The sequence below is a fragment of the Sus scrofa genome, chromosome 1 (assembly GCF_000003025.6).
Source record: "Sus scrofa isolate TJ Tabasco breed Duroc chromosome 1, Sscrofa11.1, whole genome shotgun sequence".
In the NCBI taxonomy this organism is placed as follows: Eukaryota; Metazoa; Chordata; class Mammalia; order Artiodactyla; family Suidae; genus Sus; species Sus scrofa.
In genome coordinates, this window is record NC_010443.5 from 252,701,469 (window position 1) to 252,711,144 (window position 9,676).

A 9,676-nucleotide genomic window follows, 5' to 3' on the forward strand; every position below is an offset into this window, starting at 1 on the left:
ACTTTCAGTCCCACCTCCCTGACCTCTGGGGATGGGAGAGGGGCTGGAGGTTGAATGAGTTTGGAAGATTCCCTGTGGCGCAATGAGTTAAGGATCTAGCATTGCCACTGCTGTGGCACAGGTTCGATTCCTGGCCTAGGAACTTCCACATGCTGTGGGTATGCCCCACCACCACCCAAAAAAAGAAAAATAAAAGGAGTTCCCGTCGTGGCGCAGTGGTTAACGAATTCGACTAGGAACCAGGAGGTTGTGGGTTCGGTCCCTGCCCTTGCTCAGTGGGTTAACGATCCGGCGTTGCCGTGAGCTGTGGTGTAGGTTGCAGACGCGGCTCGGATCCTGCGTTGGCTACAGCGCAGGTGGCTACAGCTCCGATTGGACCCCTAGCCTGGGAACCTCCATATGCCGCGGGAGCGGCCCAAGAAATAGCAACAACAACAACAACAAAAGACAAAAAGAAAAAGAAAAAAAAAAAAAAAAAAAGAAAAGAGGTTGAATCAGTGACCAGTAGACAATGATATCATCAGCTGTGTCTTTGTGTTGAAGCCTCCATAAAAACCCAGAAGGACAGAGTTCAAAGACCTTCCAGATTGATGAACCTGGGGAGAGTGCTGTACTTGGAAGCCTCAAACCCTTTCCTCATCCCCTGCCCTGTGCATGTGTCTTCTATCTGCCTGTTCCCGAGTTCTTTCCTTTTCTAATAAGATGGTTATCTAGTAAGTAAAATGTTTCTCTGAGTTCTACGAGATGCTCCAGCAAAAACTGAAGCCAAGGAGGGGGTCACGGGATTCTCCCATTTATGGCCAGTAGGTCAAACACAGGTGACAACCTGGACTTGAAATCGGTGTCTAAGGCGGGGGTGGGGGTGGGGGGTCGGCAGTCTTGCAGGACTGAGCCCTTAACCTGTGGAATCTGATACTGTCTCCAGGTGGATAGTCTCAGAATTAAGTTGAATTCTTGGACCCTGCCTGGTGTCCCCGAGCGTGGCGGAAACTCTTCCTCCACACGTTGCAATTGTGATCAGGAACCAAATGGTAGCCCTGTAGACGTGTATGCCCCAGAGGTCGCCACCACCGCCAGGAGCCTGCAACTCAGGCTCCACCAAACAGCAGATGTTGAGCGGCAAACAAGAGGTCTGGTAACAAAAGAAATAGAAAGAGAGGAAAACGTGTTGAAAAGTTAACCAGGCTTTCTTTCTCTTCAAGCATCTTTCCCTTAGAAACTGCAATCCTGATCTTTGTCACCAGCATACCTGGAACTGGAACTGTTTGCTCTGTTTTCATGGACCAGCCCAGCGGGAGCCTGTGTGGACGTGTAGCGTGGCTGTAGCTAATGAGATGGAACCAGAGCTGCCAAGACGTTGGAGGAAGCAGTGTCCGCCTTCAAAGCCCCACTGATTTGGGCCAGCACTGCTGCCCTTGTCCGTTCTTAGGGAATCCTGGGAAAGTGACAACCTGTGTAGTCACGCCCCGTCTCCGTCCCTCCGAGCTAGGACGGCTCAGCCACCAAAGGAAGAGTCCAGACACGGCTAAGAGCTCGTTACATGGCATTTAGGGATGAGAATCCAGATCTGGTGGCCTTAACCCCTCCTCCTTGCTGTGACTGTCTCTGGGGGAACCTGAGATGAAGCCACCGATGCCAGGGAGGTCTGGCTTTCTCGCATCCAAGAACGATGACTCCACCACCAGCACCACCCAAATCCTCAACTGAAACGTCCCGTCTTCCTGTCCCCGTTCCTGCCGGCTCACGTCACAGTGGCGATCTGTCCAACTCTGGGTGAGGGATTCCAACAGCCGAGGTGCCAAATTATCAGGCAAACGAGATTACACACAAAGGGAACAGGTCCTTTTTAGGAAAGAGCCCCATCTGAATGGCCAGGAGATGTCGGCAAGTAGAGGCAGCGTTAATGGGAGATGCAGACACGAAATTCAATTAAAAAAATAATGAGGGAAAAATCATAATGAGAACTTTCAAGAAGATAGAATTAGAGCATAAAAAATGAAATTATAGGACTAAAGAGCATGATTCCTAAATTTAGAAATTCAAAGTAGAAATGAAAGCAAATGATAACTTCCAAAAATTAATGAGTGTTTAGCGTAGGGGGTTGTTCCAATAACTCAAGCAAAAGAAAAAAAAAAAGCATGCTAACGATGTTTTTAAAAAATGCACTGATATAAGACACAGGGGACCAATTAGGCAGAGTTTTAATAGTCTAAGAATGGGAGTGCCAGAAGGAGAAAGGAGAAGATAGGAGAATACTTAAAGAGGAGTTCCTGCTGTGGCGCAACTGGATCAACAGCCTCTCTGCAGAGCCAGGACACAGGTTCTATCCCCAGCCCTGCACAATGGGTTAAAGATCCATCATATGGAATTCCTGGGCCAGGGGTCAGATCCAAGCTACAGTTGTGACTCCTGGCCCAAGAATTCCATGTGATGCTGGGCATTTCCCCCCCCCCCAAAAAAAGAGAAGAAAACCAAAGAAAGATTTGATTATTTAAAGGACTCCCCTGGTCCCCAGGTGGGTTTAATAAAAGGAAACATTCACACAAAGAAGTGTCCTGGTGAAATCTCTCAGCTTCAAGGATTAATTTAACTTTTATCAGCCAGCCAGAAAAAAAAAAAAAAAAAAAACATGTTATTGACAAAGGAGAGGGCATCACTGGACTGTCATCAATACTGGAGGTTCTTGAAAGATAAACGGATGCTATTTATAAGCTGCTGGGGGGAATGTGGATTAAGATCTGAAAATCTTACATTCAATTGAAACATTATTCTATGTGGGCAAAAAGAAGGCATCTATGGACACATAGGGCCTTGGAAAGTATATGACTCATGTACTTTATCTGAGGAAATTAGTCAAGAAAATAATAGAGAAAAAAACCACAGACAAAAATCTCTGCGTGGAAGATGACAAAGAATGCAAGACAACAGTGGTGCTGAATGACCCTTGTATTGTCCTCATCTAAATGGATGATGCTAGCGTGACATGGAATAGTAAGAACTTTTGAATCAGGAAAGACTTACTCCAGGGAAAATTTCAAGAGCCTTGGCTAAAATTACCTCCAAATCTAGGAGTAGGGATGAGACAGAAGAAAACCCGGATGTAAAAAATGGTTCCAAGCTTTGTTTTGTCTTGTTTTTGTCTTTTTTAGGGCTGCATGAAAGGCATATGGAGGTTCCCAGGCTAGGGGTCGAATCGGAGCTACAGCTGCTGGCCTTCGCCACAGCTCATGGCAACCCGGGATCCTTAACCTACTGAGTGAGGCCCGGGATCAAACCTGCCTCCTCATGGATACTAGCTGGGTTTGTTAACCACTGAGCCATGACAGGAGCTCCTCCAGGCTTTATTGAGGTTTATGATTGCGAAGCTGCAGTGCACAACAAACAACTGAAAATTGCTCCTTAGATAAGAAAAGTCCTTTGTTCTTCCACCAAGGATTTCTTACCAGTGGTGCTATCTCTCTTTTTCTCTCTTCTTTCAACTGGTTATCTCCTTTCTTTATCTTCTCACTCATCTTTTTTTCCCCATCCGTATTCAGCTCACTGTTTGCACAGGTCAAATTAACTACAAATAGGCTATGGATTTCCTCCAGACTCACACCTATGCTCATCCAAAAATCCGTCAAGATGCTCAGCCAAACAAAAGGAATAATTTCTCCTTTAGTAATAAAAAGGACTGCTAAAACCCTTGATTATGGTCTTTCTTTTTGCAGCATCCACCCTCATTAGAATGCCGTGCTTTGCTTTTCTTTCTTTTTGGAGCTGCACATACAGCATATGGAAGGAAGTTCTGAGGGCCAAGGGTTGAATTGGAGCTGCAGCTGCAGGCCTAAGTCACAGCCACAGCAACACTGGATCCAAACCACTTCTGGGATCTGCAGCCTGCAGCACTACCGGGTCCTTAACCCACTGATTGAGGCCAGGGATCAAACCCGCAACATCATGGACACTATGTAAGATTCTTAACCTGCTGCGCCACAACAGGGACTCCAAAGGCTGCGCATTTTTCAAGAACAGTTCCTCGGGGTCAGTTTTCAATGGAAAGCTGTAGGGTTGAGATTAGGGGTAGGGATGGAGCTGGAGACAATGAAATGAGGATGGAGAGGTGGCAGGGCCAGAGTGAGCTGAGCCTTAAAAAGCTAGTTAAAGAGTTTGGGCTTTTTCCTGAAGGCAATGGGGAGCCATTAAAGGCTTTATGCATTAGAAAGATATCCCTGCCTGCTGTGTGGAGATGAATCAGCTTACAGAGAGAATGAACTTCAGGACAGCGAGACAGGCAGGAAAGTTATTGCTCTAATGCCAGCGAGGAATTCTGTTTGTTTACAGAAAGCCTATCTGCCCCTATGACCCAAATATGGCCTGAAACTTCTCTTTCTTTCCCTTTGTACAGCTTTGATGGGAACATAGCACTTTGTTTATTTATTTCTTTAGTCTTTTTTTGCCTTTTCTAGGGCCGCTTCCCATGGCATATGGAGGTTCCCAGGCCAGGGGTCTAATCAGAGTTGTAGCCACTGGCCTACGCCAGAGGCACAGCAACGCGCGATCCGAGCCGCATCTGCAACCTACACCACAGCTCATGGCAACGCTTGATCCTTAACCCACTGAGCAAGGCCAGGGATCTAACCCGCAACTTCATGGTTCCTAGTCGGATTCGTTAACCACTGAGCCATGACGGGAACTCCTCTGGAACATAGCACTTATAAACTTTGCACGGAATACAGTGAGAATCCTTCTTTGTTTCATACCAATCCCAACACGTGCCCTTTTGAGTCTGACACCACCACCACCCCGCAAAAGTTCCAGGAGCCTGACACCCAAGAAAGATTCCATGACAGGACCACAGGCACTTCATTTGACTTCCTGCCTTTATGTGACCTTTCCAGGCCATCACTCTCCAATTTGTTCCTGCAGGTGACTGGCTCTCAATCCCACTGTCGTATCTCCCTGTCCAGTCTCCTACAACCTCTTCTTGGATATGATAACCAGCTGGGTGCTCCCTGCTGCTTCCTAAGAGTCGAAGTTAGATTCTGCAGCATGCTAAATTAAAACCTTGGTGAAATTCACAGCTTCACCAGGTCTTTTGCAAAATTTGTGGTGTGGACCAGAAAGAAGTAGGTGCCAAGAATCAACTTAGGGGAATTCATGTGACTCAGAGTATCCCAAATCCCCACTGAGCCTCTCTTGGCAGCAGACTCAGCTCCTCCTTCTCCTCCAGCCACCACCTCCTCCTCCACCTATCCTCCCCTCCCTCTCCCCTCTCCTACTCCTCTTCTTTCTGGAAATCCACAAGGATCCTGATGTAGGGATTTACCTGGCAAGAGGGAGCCAGTTCTCTCCATGCCTCATCTTTACCCTCTCCGCTTGTCTCCAGACTTATAACCAGAATTATAGCCTAGCATGTCCCCAGGGACGCAGAACCAGGAATAAGACTAAGACCTTAAAAAAGCCTTTAAGTCTTTCCTAATTTATCAGCAAAACCCTGGAGAATGTATGTGAGATTAAGGGCTTGGCCAAGGAAAGACAGACATAAATAAAGATTAGGCTGCATTTTTCAACATGGCATTCTTTCCAGAGATATTGGATGAAAATGAGAGCTCTAGCAGCTGGAGCTAATTGTTTTTCTCAGTTGGCAGACGGCAAAGTGACTCAAAGAGGGACCCCACCAAATAAATCCAAGAAGTCAGAGATTCCAGGGTCAACTGGAGAGGAAGAATAGAAAGACAGGAAGACAGGGATTTTGGAGTGGATTTATCATACGTAGTTCAGCCTCCCCTCCCAATAAAGATCAAGACCCTCGGTATTGGTTCCAGGACCACCCCCAGCGCCCGTGGATACCCAAATCTGCGAATGCTCAAATTCCTCGCATTAAATGTCATGGGAGTTTCATGGTGGTTCAGTGGGTTAAGGATCCAGCATTGTCACTGCTTTGGATTGAGTTGATCCCTGGCCTGGGAACTTCTGCGTGCCTTGGATACAGCCAAAAATAAGAGTAAAATAAAATAAAATGGCACAGTGCAGTCGGGTTTCTGTATCCTCGGATGCAGAAACCGTATGTGGGGCCAACTACGCTCCTATCGTTGAAAAATACATCAGTTCAGAAGAACTAGAAACGCTGGCCTGCGTTTGTAGGACAAAGATGCAGATGTGAGGAACTAGAGGTGCTGAAATAATCTCCACGAGGTAATGGGACAGGGGCAGGGCACCTAAGCCAGGCCAAGCATCAGACTTAACACTGCCAGGCATGGTATCTACAATTATTACAATTGGCTAAGGTGCTGCAGTGCTGATCTGAATGGTCTGGCTCTTGGATGGTATCCAGTTACCTAATCAGAAGATCCAGGAGTTCCTGTCGTGGTGCAGTGGTTAACGAATCCGACTAGGAACCATGAGGTTGCGGGTTCGGTCCCTGCCCTTGCTCAGTGGGTTAAGGATCCGGCGTTGCCATGAGCTGTGGTGTAGGTTGCAGGTACGGCTCGGATCCCGAGTTGCTGTGGCTCTGGTGTAGGCCGGTGGCTACAGCTCTGATTCGACCCCTAGCCTGGGAACCTCCGTATGCCGCAGGGGCGGCCCAAGAAATAGCAAAAAGACAAAAAAAAAAAAAAAAAAAAAGAGAGAAGATCCAGAAGTGAAACAGATAGGCAGCCCACCGCAAGGTTTTACTCGATTTAGGAACTGACCCCTCCATACCCTCCCCCCCAAAAAAAACCACAGTCTGGTGGAAAGAGACCTTACTTGGGCCACTGCGATAGAGATTCTCACCCCCTCACTCGATCCTCAGGCCTGATTTATTTCAGAAACTCAGAGCTCCTTACATGAAAGGAAAGTTCCAGACCCCTGACCAAAGACACTGTGATAGCATGACGGCTTCTGCTCTGCTTTTTCCTCCTCCTCTTCGCCACAGAGACAGCCATTTAGCAGGATAAATGTCCACGTAGGGAGAGAAAAATATCCCAAACTTTGGCTTTGAAATAATGGGAAACTAAAATGCAGCTATGGATTCCCAGTCAGTGGCAGACTTATGTCGATCAGATTATAAATGCTTCAATTGTAACAACCTCCTGATGGGCCCTATGAGACCCCAGAGCCATCTCGTGGTTGAGCATAGAGCTGAAATAGGTAAATTCAGCCACTGGCATCATTTCCAAATTTGTTTCCTAACCTCTGTCACGAGGGCTGTCATGATAAGAAAGGCAAATGCAGCCTGCAACTGGTACTGCCTCATAGAAGTATAGTATGAGCCATAGATCTAAGTTTAAATTTTCTAGTAGTCATATTTTTAAAAAAGAAGAAACAAGTGAAATTCATTTTAATAAGGCATTTATTTATTTTTATTTTTTTATTTTTTGTCTTTGCCTTTTCTAGGGCCGCTCCCTCGGCATGTGGAGGTTCCCAGGCTGGGGGTCGAATCGGAGCTGTAGCCAGCGGCCTACGCCAGAGCCACAACAACTCGGGATCCGAGCCACGTCTGCGACCTACACCACAGTTCATGGTAATGCCGGATCGTTAACCCACTGAGCAAGGCCAGGGATCGAACCTGCAACCTCATGGTTCCTAGTCAGGTTCGTTAACCACGGCACCACGACGGGAACTCCAATAGGGCATTTAATTTAACCTAAAATATCCAAAATACTATCATTTCAATTTCTAATCAATATAGGTTGCCTTAATAATATATTTATTTTCATACGAGGTCTTCAAAATATGGTGCATATTTTTACACTGACAGAACATCTCATTATAGGCTAACCACATTGCAAGCGCTTGTGTGGCTAGTGGCCAGGGTTTGGGGCAGCAGAGCTCGAGAGCTTCCCCTCACCACTATGCGAATAAGCCAAAAACAATATCCCTTTCCTGGAAGATCCTCAAAAAGATGTGCAATCAAAACAGAATTGAAAGTTGTGGGGGTGATGCATCCTTTCGTATCCCTTTTTAAGGTACCTGTTTTGTCTAGGCAACTGTCAGATCTCGAAGACATACAGAGGCTTCTTAAAAGCTAGTGACTCAAACTGTATCAGCTATTCCAGATGTTGTCTCTTCACTGCAGTCAATCAGCACAGTTTCTAACATCTGGTAGGCAGCTCTGGATGTGGTGACGGTTTCATCCATTCAAATGAGAAGGAAAGGTTAGTTGAAATTTGTTTTCACCTGGCAGGGGGAGCTGTCTACCTCCACCGTCTTGCCTTGGCATTATGCCCACTCTGCCTCTGTGCCATAATTGCGTTTGTGCTCGACTTTCTCCCTGTTTCGCAGGACGTGAGGTTGGCTTATTACGTTGATGACATCAAACTAATATAACCAGGATGTAGCAGGTGCTTTAGATACCTTGGGTTAGAGACATACCTGAAGTGTGCCTAAAATGAGAGATGCAGCCCATGAAAATATACAGGGCTGCCACCTCATTAAAGTCCAGGAATTGGGATATCACCCTCAAAGGAAGGAGTAGGTGTACCTTATAATTTCTACCATTAAGAAAGAAGCACGGGAGTTCTTGTCATGGCACAGCAGAAACAAATCCGACTAGGAACCATGAGATTGTGGGTTTGATCCCTGGCCTTGTTCAGTGGATTAAGGACCCGGTATTGCGGCAAGCTGTAGTGTAGGTCAAAGACGCAACTCAGATCCTGCATTGCTGTGACTGTGGTGTTGGCCGGCAGCTATAGCTCCAATTAGCCCCCTAGCCTGGAAACCTCCATATGCCAAGGGTGCGGGCCTAAAAAGCAAAAAAAAAAAAAAAAAAAAAAAAAAAAGAAAGAAAGAAGCATGGGGCAGGGAGGGGGGATAAATAAATTAGAATCTGGGATTGACAGATACACACTACTGCATATAAAATAGATAAACAACAAGGATCTACTGTACAGCAAAGGAACAATATTCGATATTTTGTAATAACCTATAAAGGAAAAGAATCTGTAAAAGAATAGATAAATCTATAAGTGAATCATTTTGTTGTACACATGAAACATTGTAACTCAACTCTACTTCAATTTTTACAAAGAGAACCTGAGGGATTCCCTTGTGGCTCAGCAGGTAAGGGATCTGGCATTGTCACTGCCACTGCTTTGGTGGCTGCTGTGGCATAAGTTCGATCCCTGGCCTGGGAACTTCCACATGCCATGGGTGTGGCCAAAAAGAAAAATAGAGAGAGAAGCACATTACTTCTTTATTTTTAAAAATTATTTATTTTTTATTTTTTTGCTTTTTAAGGCCGCACCTGTGGTATATGGAAGTTCCCAGGCTAGGTAGGGGTCGGATTGGAGCTACCCTGCAGGCCTACGCCACAGACACAGCAATGCAGGATCCGAGCCATGTCTGCAACCTACACCACAGCTCACGGCAACGCCAGATTCTTAACCCACTGAGCGAGGCCAGGGATCGAGTCCACATCCTCATGGATACTAGTCAGACTCATAACCTGCTGAGCCACAACGGGAACTCCTCATTGCTTCTTTAGATTTTAGAAGCACCATCTACCACATTTAAGCATGCTGTTGATGCTTTTACCATGTGACCTAAAAGGCTCTCAGGATTGAGCAGGACCCAGAGCAAGAATAATACTCCATCGCTGCTTTTAACATTCTGCACTTAGGATTCCAGCAGATCCGGTGGTGTTTGATATGTGTTTGTAGACACACGATGCCTCAACAGGGGACCCCAACCAAGGCCTCCAGGTTTTGGAGAA